Here is a 12,765-nt window from a genome sequence, read left to right on the forward strand (position 1 = left end):
TTGGTCAGTATTTGACCATCCTGAGACCCTCCTATCATGACGGTACGAGCGGCGGTGAATGGAGCGGCTGTTCTGCCTCAACGAACGTCAGCTGCTCAGCTGTCTTTTTGCCGATCGCGTGATTGGTGCCCCTCCTTGGACCGCACTGATACTTGCTTTAGGCAGCATGCGGCTCGTGGCCCGCAGGTTGTACACCCCTGGTTTAGAAACAGAGTGTGGAAATGTAAATGGCTGCCTAGCCTACGAAACATTTATGTTATTCATAGTTATCCTTCCGTGTGTTACTTAAAAATAAACAATATTTTCAGCAAAATTGAAATGGTAAATGTTTAATTCAGGATTATTCGAAAATGGTTCATCTGGAATATGAAAAAGAGGGCTGATTAGTAAAAATAAACAAAACATATTTATCGTAGAGCTCTAGAAAACGCCATTTCCTCAACAAAAACCAAAAATAAGAAAAAATCGCAAAACAAAAATGTATGAAACATCACTTCAATACTTTTTCATAGAAAAAATATTTCTGTTGCCGCATTCATAAACAACTTTGGAATTTTTCAATAATAAGGGGGACTCTTGCCTTTGATTACGACGAAGAACGTTATAATGTGTACAAAATAACAATAATTATGTATATTATGCTTGTGCATGTAACCTATACTTGCATTAAAAGCAATTGCTTTAGATATAAAAAAACACAGAAGTTACGGCATACGCTAATTTATATTACATATAAAGTGCAGTTTATATTTTGTAAGGATACAAAATAGACAATGGCTTCACACTGCGTGATGTGCTGTTCTAATTACGTGAAAAAAACAACAAAAAAAATGAAGAGAAATTGTTGCTTTCGGTTTCTCTCTTAAACATTCATTTATATTTCTTTCCAATGCTACCAATATTACCGGTAATCCCACCATTCACTACGTCATGTATGTAGTGTACCAAAACTACCAATCATAGTTCTTTCGAAGTACAACTTTAGTTGCAACATATAAGGCTAATTATCCATTGTGTCACTTAGATGTTACGCACACAACCACTGACAATGTCAAACAGTGTATGGTGTTTCTAAACGATTCATCCGTTTTGGGAACACTATACGGTGGATAGCCATTGAGTCCTAGTTATAACATTTCAGTATGAGTACAGGCAAATGCGTGTGATTGTTAGGATTTAGTTTTGTTTCAAGCCATAAACCGATGTAGCGTGGAAACGCGTTTAACTGTGACATTGATACATTGATTCTGGCGTCATTGTGAAGAACTTACCGAGCACTACCAGGACTCAGACTGAGACAATAAAGGTATCCACCGAAATATCAGCTAAAATCGGTGCTAAATTTAATTATAAAATAATGAAAGATATTTTCTCATATGACTCTTGTATATGCTCGGAATTATAGAATACGGAAGCCAGAGGAAAGCTCGGGTCGAAAGGATTGCAAAAATCCTGAAATGTCCGCTGCCGAGCGAATGCGAGTGCTATGACAGAAATCAATAAAAGGTGCAAAGCGATTGCATAGCTGACCCATTGGGGTTATGGAGGACAACGATGGTCCAAAATCGTGATTTATATATTGTTTTACCATTACGCTACTCTGTGTAACCACTGTATGAAATACATTACTGCACTCCATTTTGGTCTGATGCAACAACACTGGTTAATGTTCCGATAAAGGAAAACAGTCTCTGATGCAAGTGTTTTATTAATAATGACGCATTTTGCATCGGTACCGCCCATCTTCAGATTATCTTCGACAGTAGTGACTGCTCTTCAAGATATCTGAAAATGCGCTAACCACTGGGAAAGCGTCGTTACTACGAAAACACCAGGAACAGTGTTTTCTATTTTAGGAACATTGTAGGAAAAAGACATAATTAATCTACGTATTCATACGAAACTCACATGATTTCCCTCGAGAGCATGTCGCTGCATCTCATACTGCCTATGCACAAATGGTTTGTCGTGCATCCGGCGAAACACACATCGAACACTTGTGAAAGGCAAACAAAAATTTTGATGTTATACGTAATTTGCATGCATGTAACAGATATATCCTTGGGAAATCGGATGCTTATATTCAAAATAGAAAGGTAAAAGTATTTCTTTTGAAACAAATGATTTTCGTAGATTTACATTTTCAACAATTTTAATAGATGTAATAAAGATGTTTCGCGTGTCAACTTGGAATGGACGGAAAAATACGAGTGAGGTCCTAGAAACAGCGTGCTCGCAATTCACGCCACATTCCAGCTTCAACCTGAGCGGAGACGGCAGAGACCGTTTGCTAACAGGATCATTTGTTATTAATATGATAACGAATTATCGACGGTGTATCTCTGGTCATTTGGAACGATTATTGGTATTATTATACGAACCAAATCGACATGTTTTTGTAAGTTGTACTCAGTGATGGTTTCTAACGTTTCGTCCAACTGCGTTCTAAGGAAGGTCATTGTCATGCCCCATGAAATATTTTTGGCAGCGCAAATTGTCCCCTAGAGTACATTGCGAGACGGTAGTAAGCCATTCCCTGCAGTTATTTTCGTAGCGTTCACGACAATCATCGAAGATGAGTCATTAATGAAGCTGTGACTACGCGATACCTAATTATTCAAGGAACACCTCTAGAGGAGAAAAGATAAGTGATTTTAGAACTTTTGTGGCATGTGCTACACGTGTATAATTTAACAGTTAGTGGAATTATGTGACATCTTAAATTCTGAGTTCATAATATTTACAGTGCTCCGACCTCAAGGGCACAGCTGCGAAGGTGGCAGACGTAGTGGATGCAATCCAGCTGAAAGGAAATGTGACAGAGATTTTCTTCGCCACAAACACAACGTAACTTCAGTGATAAACAATGTATGTAACGAAGATTTTTTATAGTTTGTACATCATTAATTTTTTATTTTCTTAAATGTAAGGAATTAAATGTATTCTGGAAATAAGTTGCTGTGCTGTCGTATGCAATCATGTATAAAAGAGAATGTTTTGGTCCTATTGGAGAAATTCTGTCTGTGTGAAAATTTTGTTAAGACACAAGAAACAAATTTATTCGAGTTATTAGAGCTAGGACATGGATGTGCAAAGAAGAACGGGAGGGACAATGTCGTTTAAATTGTGAAAAAGAGAAAAAATTGTGAAAAAGAGAAACATTTGTGAAAAAGAGAAACATTTGTGAAAAAGAGTAATAATTTAGCGGAAGGGAGGCAGTTTTCTTTGTAATAATAGTCTAAGGTATTACTGTAGACTGCGATTATACTTCTCAGCCAATAAAAGCAGTTTGCGCACGCAGAGAGGAGCGGTACCCTGGAGTTGCCATCAAATTCTCATACAGCAGCACTGATGCAGTAAAATACCAAAATGTAAGGGGATACGCGATTTTTTTGTAAGTTATAAACGGAGAAGTGAAGACAGAAGAGAAAGACGTCGCAAGAGGCAAGATCTAAAGACTTAAACACTCTTAAAAGATTTTTTCAGTGCGTCTCACTCTGCGGGACGGTGCTCAAGAGCCGAAGGGGGAATAAGCAGCATTTACGTAAATTAATCTGTTAATTTACAAGACAGTTCGCCACCATATTATCGCCTTTCCATGGAGGGAAGAACACCTAACGTACTGCAGCTCTTGCGACAGTCGGCTTCTGCAGAAGATGCATCTCAGATGAGCAAGCAAGTTCGTTTCTCTGGTGGCAGCCGTTATTTCGACGTCAGTGACTATCTCAGAACAGAACATTACGTAGTACACTTTTTGCAAAGATAAATGACAGTGAAGATCGCTGAAACCGAATAAGTTATTTGAGAACAAGAACAATAAATCGGACTACCTTAGATTTTTACAAAAATGGTTCAAATGGCTCTGAGCACTATGGGACTCAACTTCTGAGGTTTTCAGTTCCCTAGAACTTAGAACTACTAAAACCCAACTAACCTAACATCCATGCTCGAGGCATGATTCGAACCTGCGACCGTAGCGGTCTCGCGGTTCCAGACTATATATAGCGCCTAGAACCGCACGGACACTCCCGCCGGCAGATTTTTACATTCAGATGTAGAATTATCTCTCAGTCAAGTATTTCGTCTCACTATTTAGCCGGTGCAGCGATAACGTACTCACTTGACAGAACTGTATTAAATAGACATCATGCTGTTCAACTGCTGTTAGTAATTTTGCAAGTTTTTTTGGAAAAAACATCTATTTATATCATCCTATGGCAACATATATTAACAAAACTGGACATTGACACGATCCCACAAACTGCAGTCAACAATCTTTCGATAGACACTTCATGTCTCAAGTTTCATTCCGATTGTCATTTATCACAGTCTTTTGATTGTCATTTCACGTACAGATTGCATAATAAATCTGAATTATTCACATTAATTTGCACATTTTTAGTCTTAAACATGAAAAGTCGATCTGACTATATAAACACACAGCAGTTAGGTAGAGACAGAGAAGCAGTTTATCTATCGCAATAGTTATATATATATATATATATATATATATATATATATATATATATATATATATATACTATAGCGATTCCATATTTGTACCTGTTTCATGTAAGTCTAATTGTGTACTTGTATGCGAAATTAAGTCAGCCTCACTTAAATACGGCGAAGCTATTAGCCGTGTACTGAACTGTTTTGGCGAAACAGTAGCAGACGAAGAGGTAGCATCCTGCGTGTGTTCATTGAAAGTATTTTCGAGTTTTACTCAGGTTGTCTATCCGACATATTAGTTTGATGATTTTACAATTCCGCGTCACCGCGATATTTGTGGATCACTCGGCCTGGCCGGAACCTTAGAATGGCAGTCAAGCAGCGAGTTCCCATGACAGCACAGCGGGATAAAGGGAAAAATCTTGTCTCACTGCCTTCATCGTGGTCTATATGTTTTTACGTTGGTTACTGAGGTGCCCCTGAAATTTCATATATTCCGATTCCTGCATATTTTAACCTTCCAGCAGACAGTGCTAAGTCTTTCCTCCTCCCCCCCTTCCCACCTCTCCTACTGCATCCACACTATTGGCTCTTGACAGATCGTCAATCTTTCTATGAGCGTATTTGCATTGCAATACTTCGCAGAATGCTTAACGAATGCGGTAGATGGAATGTGGATTCTTGCCGCGCTCAGGGTATTTGATGTGATATGTGCCCTTTGGGCTATGCCGAATGGCGAGCACGACAGAGAATTGCGGCAATCTCGGGACTCTTGAGCGCCGTCGGTCCCTCGGGACAGTGTGCTGTGCGAAGGTAAAGTGATAAGTCTTACGGGATGACGAAGATAAACTCTAAGCGGCTGAAAATATTGGGGAGAGCTATTTAGAGCTAAGGTAGCCTTCCGGGGTCCGTTGTAAAGAACAGTCGTTGTTAACCAACTTGACAGTATGATGACAGCCCAGGAAACGAAGTCAAAATAAGCAGTTTACGATTCCCTGCTACTTGAAATAATGACTCCTCGATACTCGATGACGCCTACTCGAGTGAACGCTCAAGTCCTTTCATTATTCCTCCCCTCCCACCACCACCCCTCATTCCCCTCACATCATATTCTACAGCTCTTACCACGAAAAATTATGGACAAAAAGCTATGGAAAAATTACTCCTACGTGTTTGCAAAAAGTGAAGACTGGACATATGTTGAGGAATTGAAACTATAAGTGTACTGGGTTTATTCGAGATGTTTTTAAATCAGTTGATGTCCCTGAGCTCAGGGGAGAAAGCCCGCATACCTTTCCCTTTTACAGCAGTTATTCAAGCAGCTGTGAAAGTGTACATTCCGTTGCCTATGACACAACACAAAGGCTATTGGAGCAATCCACAGTATGTACGGTTCAGAGAAACGGGCGTGTGTGAATTACAATCATTCCCTCGCTGTTTATAACTTATCTGACGTTAAAATGAGGGAGGCTGATCAAAATTTTTAAGCACAATGTCACTCTACAGATACTTTTGTATTTCGTGTCCTCCTGTATGCGTGGACGTAATTAAGAATGGAACACACTGAATCAGACTTCATTAAGTGATCTGCCTTTTAGTACTCAATTTTTAATATTATGACAAAATTCATCTCAAAGTAAATTAGTAAAGAGAGTGATAATCTCGCTATTTTTTGCTTAAATTACACCACCACCATATACTTGCGGATTTATTCCCTATTTGCTTCTTATATCAATACTCATATCATTCCAGAGTGAATTTTCATTCTGCAGCGGAGAGTGTGAAGATTTGAGACATTTTGATCGTTTCTGTGTGCCAGAGCGGGACTCGAACGCCAAATATTTGCCTTTCGCTGTCAGATGCTCTAGTGGTTGAAGCAAAGCCGCCGGCGCCGTTCGTTAGTAGTGCCTGCTTAGCTCAGGCGGTAGAGCACTTGCCTTGTAAAGACAAAGGTTTTGGGTTCTAGTCCAGGTCCAGCTTACAGTTTCAATTTCCCACGAACTTCCCAATAACTGATGATTATGTTGGTGTAATGAAACAGGCAAGTGAAGTAATCGTTTAGCTTAAGTGTAGGGAGAAAAAACGCGGCGCCGCATGCTCACACAGAGCTCGCCGCGAAACCATGGCAGTAGACGCGTTACGAGGACACCCGGTAAGTGCTGTCGTATCATGTGTTCCCAATCGCACGGAGCTCTCGCCTCAGTGGTTTGCTGTGCGGCCTAAGCTGCAGGCGGCAGTTTGCGTGCTGCGCGGTCAGTGCTCTTTCATAATCGGATTAAACGGCCACGAGCATGTGGTCAAACTGCCCGATAAGAGAATAGCTGCCTAAAGCTCTCGCTGGCGTCCAGAGTCACGCGCACATGCGTAGGCTTCCCGCGAGAAAATGTTTTCCAGCTCACAAGCCGCTGCAAAAGCCACCCCGCATTTCGATGACTTCGTGAGCTACATGTATGAGAACAGTCAAACATGTGATTCAGTGTTGAGTCAGCAGATGACTCAATATCTCCAAACATAACATGCTTTCACAAGTTTCTTTCTGTTGGCTACTCAGCCATCTGCCTTCTTAACTAATAAAACGCACTGACAACTGAGCGTGAGTTTATGTTTCGTTTCTTCATTCGCTTACTGTTTTCCATTTTTCCTCGTACTCTTTGTAAATTTATTTTCTCACTTCGTCTTGAACATATTTGCGAGTCGTTTCCATTCCACAAAATGTAGTAACGTTCTGTACAAATTGTGGTGTCACTGCCAGACACCACACTTGCTAGGTGGTAGCTTAAATCGGCCGCGGTCCATTAGTACATGTCGGACCCGCGTGTCGCCACTGTGTGATCGCAGACCGAGCGCCACCACACGGCAGGTCTCGAGAGACGTACGAGAACTCGCCCCAGTTGTACGACGACGTTGCTAGCGACTATACTGACGAAGCCTTTGCTCTCATTTGCCGAGAGACAGTTAGAATAGCCTTCAGCTAAGTTAATGGCTACGACTTAGCAAGGCGCCATTTGTATCAGTGCATGTATCTTACGAGTCTCATTTGTATAGTCAAGAGAGATGTACCAAAGGAAGCATTAAAAGTTAAGTATATTCCAAAGCTACGTATTTTCTTTATAGCAGTCATAACATATCCTGTTCCAGACTTGACGCCAGTCGGCGTGTGTGTACGCGTGCCTTTCGGCTTCCTCCTCAGTGTGGCGTGACTAGCTTGTTACGCCACAACAGATTGACGACGAGGATTAAAGGATCGTGTTCTTTCTACTTGCTTTGCTCTGCATTATTTGTGTCATGGCTTCGCCACATTCTCCAGATGTACTGTCCGAATTTTATCGCTTGCAGAATCAGCAGACGCAGGCGTTATTGGATGCCCTTGGACAGCTCGTCCAGGGTCTACGTGCGCTGCACCCCGATGCGGCCGCCGCCGCTTCATCGCTACCGCAGCCACAACACGCCGTAGCACCATCCTTCCGTAATTTTGATTCAACGCAAGAAACGTGGCCAGAATGGTCACGCCAGTTTGGATTCCATCTAGCCGCCTACAGAATTCAAGGTAATGAGCAGCAGCCGTTTTTGCTTTCTTGTGTAGGTGTGTCCACCTACCGTGTGATAGTGAAATTGTTTCCCCGACGCGACATAGCAACTCTGTCCTACGAAGAAATTTTGTCTGCTTTGGATGCCTATTTCAAAGAAACAGTTAATGTAGTTGCCAAAAGGTATACGTTCTTTCGTACGAAACGTACAGCCGGTCAGACTAATAGGGAGTGGGTTGCAACATTGCAAGGACTTACTAGGGATTGTGATTTTCAATGTGAATGTGGACTTCCGTATTCAGATACTATGGTGCGTGATGCAATACACAGAACGTTTCTGATGTTCGCATACGGGAACAGATGTTGAAACTAGTTAATCCCTCCCTTCAACAAGTGATAGACATATTGGATAGGCAAGACACACTTGACTTTGCTCAGGAATCATTTGAAACTTCGCCAGCAGTGTGTCGCATTGACTGGCCTGCCGGGCGCGCAGCACGGGACGCTAAACGGCCCTCGCGCACGTCCGCGCAGCTGCAGCCTAGCTCGCAAACATGTGTGCCCCGTAAGCATGCCAGTGCAGTTCTAAAATCATGCCCGCGGTGTGCAACTAGACATTCGCGTGAAAATTGTCCGTCACGCCAAGCTATTTCCTTTTACTGTCATAAGAAAGGACATGTTCAAAGTGTTTGCCAGAAAAAGCTAAGAACAGACAATCAAACCCATTCCAGGCCCTTTGCTTCGCGCCAGAATCGAACCAGGGACAATCAGGCTTGTGGACCTTCGCCCATGGACATTCATGTAGTTAATTCCACCCCGTCCAGTGCCACTTTATCTAACAGTCACTGTGTTCGTCCCACAAAAAATGTGCGTCGACGTCGCCGGAACTCCCGTAAAGTCGCAAGTGCTTCTGTACCTGTATCAGTTCAAATTGCACGTGAAAGTCGCTCTTGTCGTCAGCAGGACAGTAAACTTTTTGTAGACTTAGACTTTGGAGGCAAAGTGATACCATTCCAGCTCGATACCGGAGCTGCAGTTTCATTGCTCAATCAAGACACGTACAAACAACTGGGCAAACCTCCGTTGCGTGCCGCAAATGTTCAGCTCAATAGTTATTTAGGACAGCAGATACCTGTGTTAGGACAGTGCAGCCTTCTTGCCACATACAAGGGACAAACAAAACTTGTGTCATTTTATGTTCTTCGTTCTTCTTCTGCAGTGAACTTGTTTGGTTTCGATTTATTTCAGTTGTTTAACTTGTCTATCGTAAATCAGGTCCTATCAGTGAATCAGACTGTGCCTTCCGCCAGTGTTTCTTGTCTTTGTGAAGAATTTGCAGACATTTTTGCACCGGGCCTTGGTTGCGCTAAGAACTATGAAGCACATTTGGAACTGAAAGTAAACGCGCAACCGAAATTTTTCAGAGCGCGCAATGTTCCCCACTCATTGCGTGATGAGGTCGCAAGAACATTAAACGGTTTAGAATCTCAAGGTGTAATTGAACGTGTGCAGGCTTCTCTCTGGGCCTCACCCTTAGTAATTTTGCCAAAACCTTCCGGAAAATTGAGACTTTGCGTGGACTTCAAGGCAACTGTGAATCCACAGCTTGTGACTGCAACTTTTCCTTTGCCCCGCCCGGAAGATCTTTTTGATAAACTGTGCCCGGGTAAATACTTTTCGAAATTGGACCTAGAAGATGCGTACTTGCAACTACCAGTGGACGAAGAATCCCAGCGCGTCTTGGTGGTTAACACACATCTTGGATTGTACCGATTCAAAAGACTGCCATTCGGGTGTGCATCCGCTCCTGCATTGTTTCAGCAATATTTACAAACTGTTTGTGCGTCGGTCCCTACTGCTGCGAACTATCTGGACGATATTGTGATCTCCGGAAAGACAGAAGCCGAACATTTGGCAAACCTACGAACGTTATTTCAGGTCTTGCGACAAAATGGTCTTCGCAAGCGGAAGGACAAATGTGTGTTTTTTGCTCGTGACTTACCATATCTGGGCCATGTCATAAATGCCCAAGGAATACATCCGAGTCCAGAGCACCTCCGTGCCATACAGGAGTTGCCTTCGCCACAGAACTTGAAGCAGCTACAGAGTGTGTTGGGAAAAATTAACTACTATGCCAGGTTTGTGCCGCGCGCTTCTTCCATTTCAGCTCCACTTCATCGCTTACGCCGTAAAGGTGTTCCGTTCGTCTGGACGACGGAATGCGAGCGCGCCTTTCGCCAGTTGAAATCGGCATTGCTTTCAAATACTTGCCTTACGCCATTCGATCCCCGGAAACCCCTTTTGTTGATGGTAGATGCATCGGATTTCGGGATCAGTGCTGTGCTTGCGCACAAAGATGGATCGCATGATCGTCCTATTGCCTTTGCTTCAAAATTGCTCTCGTCTGCGCAACGCAATTATTCCCAGATAGAGAAAGAAGCTTTAGCTCTCGTGTTTGGTGTTACTAAGTTCCATGATTTCTTGTATGGTCGTCACTTTACCATCATCACAGACCACAAACCTTTGACATCGCTTTTTCATCCGAACAAGCCTGTACCTCAACGTACAGCGCAGAAATTCATTCGCTGGTCTCTTTTCCTCTCGCAGTACCGCTACGATATCTTGTATCGGTCCACTGCTAAGCACGGAAACGCTGATGCGTTGTCCCGTTTGCCTGTTGCTGAGGATAAAGCATTCAATTCTTCTGAACTTGCTTGCATGTTCATTGATTCGGAAACCGCTGACGTGGTCGAATCGTTTCCGATTGATTTTCGTTGTGTCAGCACTGTACTTGGTTCGGAATCGATGCTGCGATTACGAATATGTGCTCTTCTTGCGTGGCGTGTGCCGAACAACAATCCGCCCCGCCGCGGAAATTCTTTGCATGGCCGACAGCCACTTCCCCTTGGCAACGCTTGCACATCGATTTTGCTGGTCCATTCTGGAATGCTCGATGGTTGGTTGTGGTGGATTCCTTCAGTAATTTTCCATTTGTTGTCTGGATGTCTTCCACGACGTCATCTGCCACCATCCAAGCGTTGTCCGCTATTTTTTGCATTGAAGGTCTTCCCCAGACTATTGTTTCCGACAATGGCCCACAATTCATGTCCGCAGAATTTCAGTCATTCTGCAAGGCCAATGGTATTCAACATCTGACATCCGCGCCGTTTTCGCCTCAGTCAAACGGTGCCGCTGAACGGTTGGTCCGGACTTTCAAGTCACAGATGTTGAAGTTGAAAGAGTCGCATTCTAGGGAGGACGCGTTGTTGCTCTTTTTGTCTTCGTATCGCTCTCAGCCCTGCGATGGTCGCTCGGCGGCTGAGTTCCTCCATGGTCGTCCTCATCGAACCTTGATGTCTTTGCTGCATCCGCCGCATCAGGTTCCAGTGCAGCGGCAGACTACTGCTTTTGCTCCTGGTGACGTGGTTTTCTATCGCAACTATCGCGGTTCCAGGCGTTGGCTCGCAGGGCGCGTTCTTCGCTGCCTCGGCCGAGCGATGTGTTTGGTTTTGGGGGCCTCTGGTGAGGTGCGTCGGCATCTCAATCAGCTGCGCCTCTGTCGTCGCCTGGGTTCTGTCGCTCCCCGTCTGCTTTCAGCGACGGTGCCGTCCGGTCAGCGCCCTTGGGACCCATCTACTGGCTCGCCTCATCCCCAGGTGTTACTGACGCTGCCTTCCATTTTGCCTCATGGCGTCGCGCCGCCGCCACCGCCGCCGCCTGTTCTCCCGCCGGCGCCGCCCGCAGTGGACGCGTCGCTGCACCCGCCTGGCGCCTCCCTGGGTCACGCGCCGCCGATCGCTTCACGTGGCCAGCTGTCCTCCGCCATGGAACTCTTGCCCGCTCCGGACCAGATGTCGTCTACGCCCGTCGGGTGCCCCGACGCAATGGAGGTCGACCCTTCGGCCCCTCCTGTCTCATTACGGGCGCATACACCGCATGTTGACGTGCACCCTGGACTAGGTTTCCAGACGTTTCCTAGCTCCCCTCGGACCGAATGGCCGGGTGCGGGTGGCACAGCCTCGCCTGTTGATAGGCTCCCCACCTCATCGCATACGTCAACATGGGGTCCTCCCCACGGCGGGCGGTAGCCTTATAACACGACCGTTCGCCGATTTGCGGGGAAGGAATGTGGTGTCACTGCCAGACACCACACTTGCTAGGTGGTAGCTTAAATCGGCCGCGGTCCATTAGTAAATGTCGGACCCGCGTGTCGCCACTGTGTGATCGCAGACCGAGCGCCACCACACGGCAGGTCTCGAGAGACGTACGAGAACTCGCCCCAGTTGTACGACGACGTTGCTAGCGACTATACTGACGAAGCCTCTGCTCTCATTTGCCGAGAGACAGAATAGCCTTCAGCTAAGTTAATGGCTACGACTTAGCAAGGCGCGAATTGTATCAGTGCATGTATCTTACGAGTCTCATTTGTATAGTCAAGAGAGATGTACCAAAGGAAGCATTAAAAGTTAAGTATATTCCAAAGCTACGTATTTTCTTTATAGCAGTCATAACATATCCTGTTCCAGACTTGACGCCAGTCGGCGTGTGTGTACGCGTGCCTTTCGGCTTCCTCCTCAGTGTGGCGTGACTAGCTTGTTACGCCACAACACAAATAACTAAAGATTCACTTAATATCTCACTGAGCTCATCATATGTTTTTAGTTAAACATCTGTAGCCTCTCCTAAAGTGCGTGAACACATTTCTCTAAACCGGAATTACCAGTTTCATGGAGGAGCGAGACATCTTCACGTATGCACTGATTAAATAAAGCATTCCAGCGCCATC

General features: G+C 44.5%; 1 protein-coding gene across 1 annotated transcript in view; it reads right to left on the reverse strand.

Annotated features, from left to right (window-relative positions):
• Nucleotides 1-12,765, reverse strand: part of LOC126235307 (uncharacterized) — a 115,292-nt gene that overhangs the window by 12,981 nt on the left and 89,546 nt on the right. The gene's annotated exons all lie outside the window — the stretch shown is intronic.

This window comes from Schistocerca nitens, chromosome 2 (assembly GCF_023898315.1).
Source record: "Schistocerca nitens isolate TAMUIC-IGC-003100 chromosome 2, iqSchNite1.1, whole genome shotgun sequence".
Lineage (NCBI taxonomy): Eukaryota > Metazoa > Arthropoda > Insecta > Orthoptera > Acrididae > Schistocerca > Schistocerca nitens.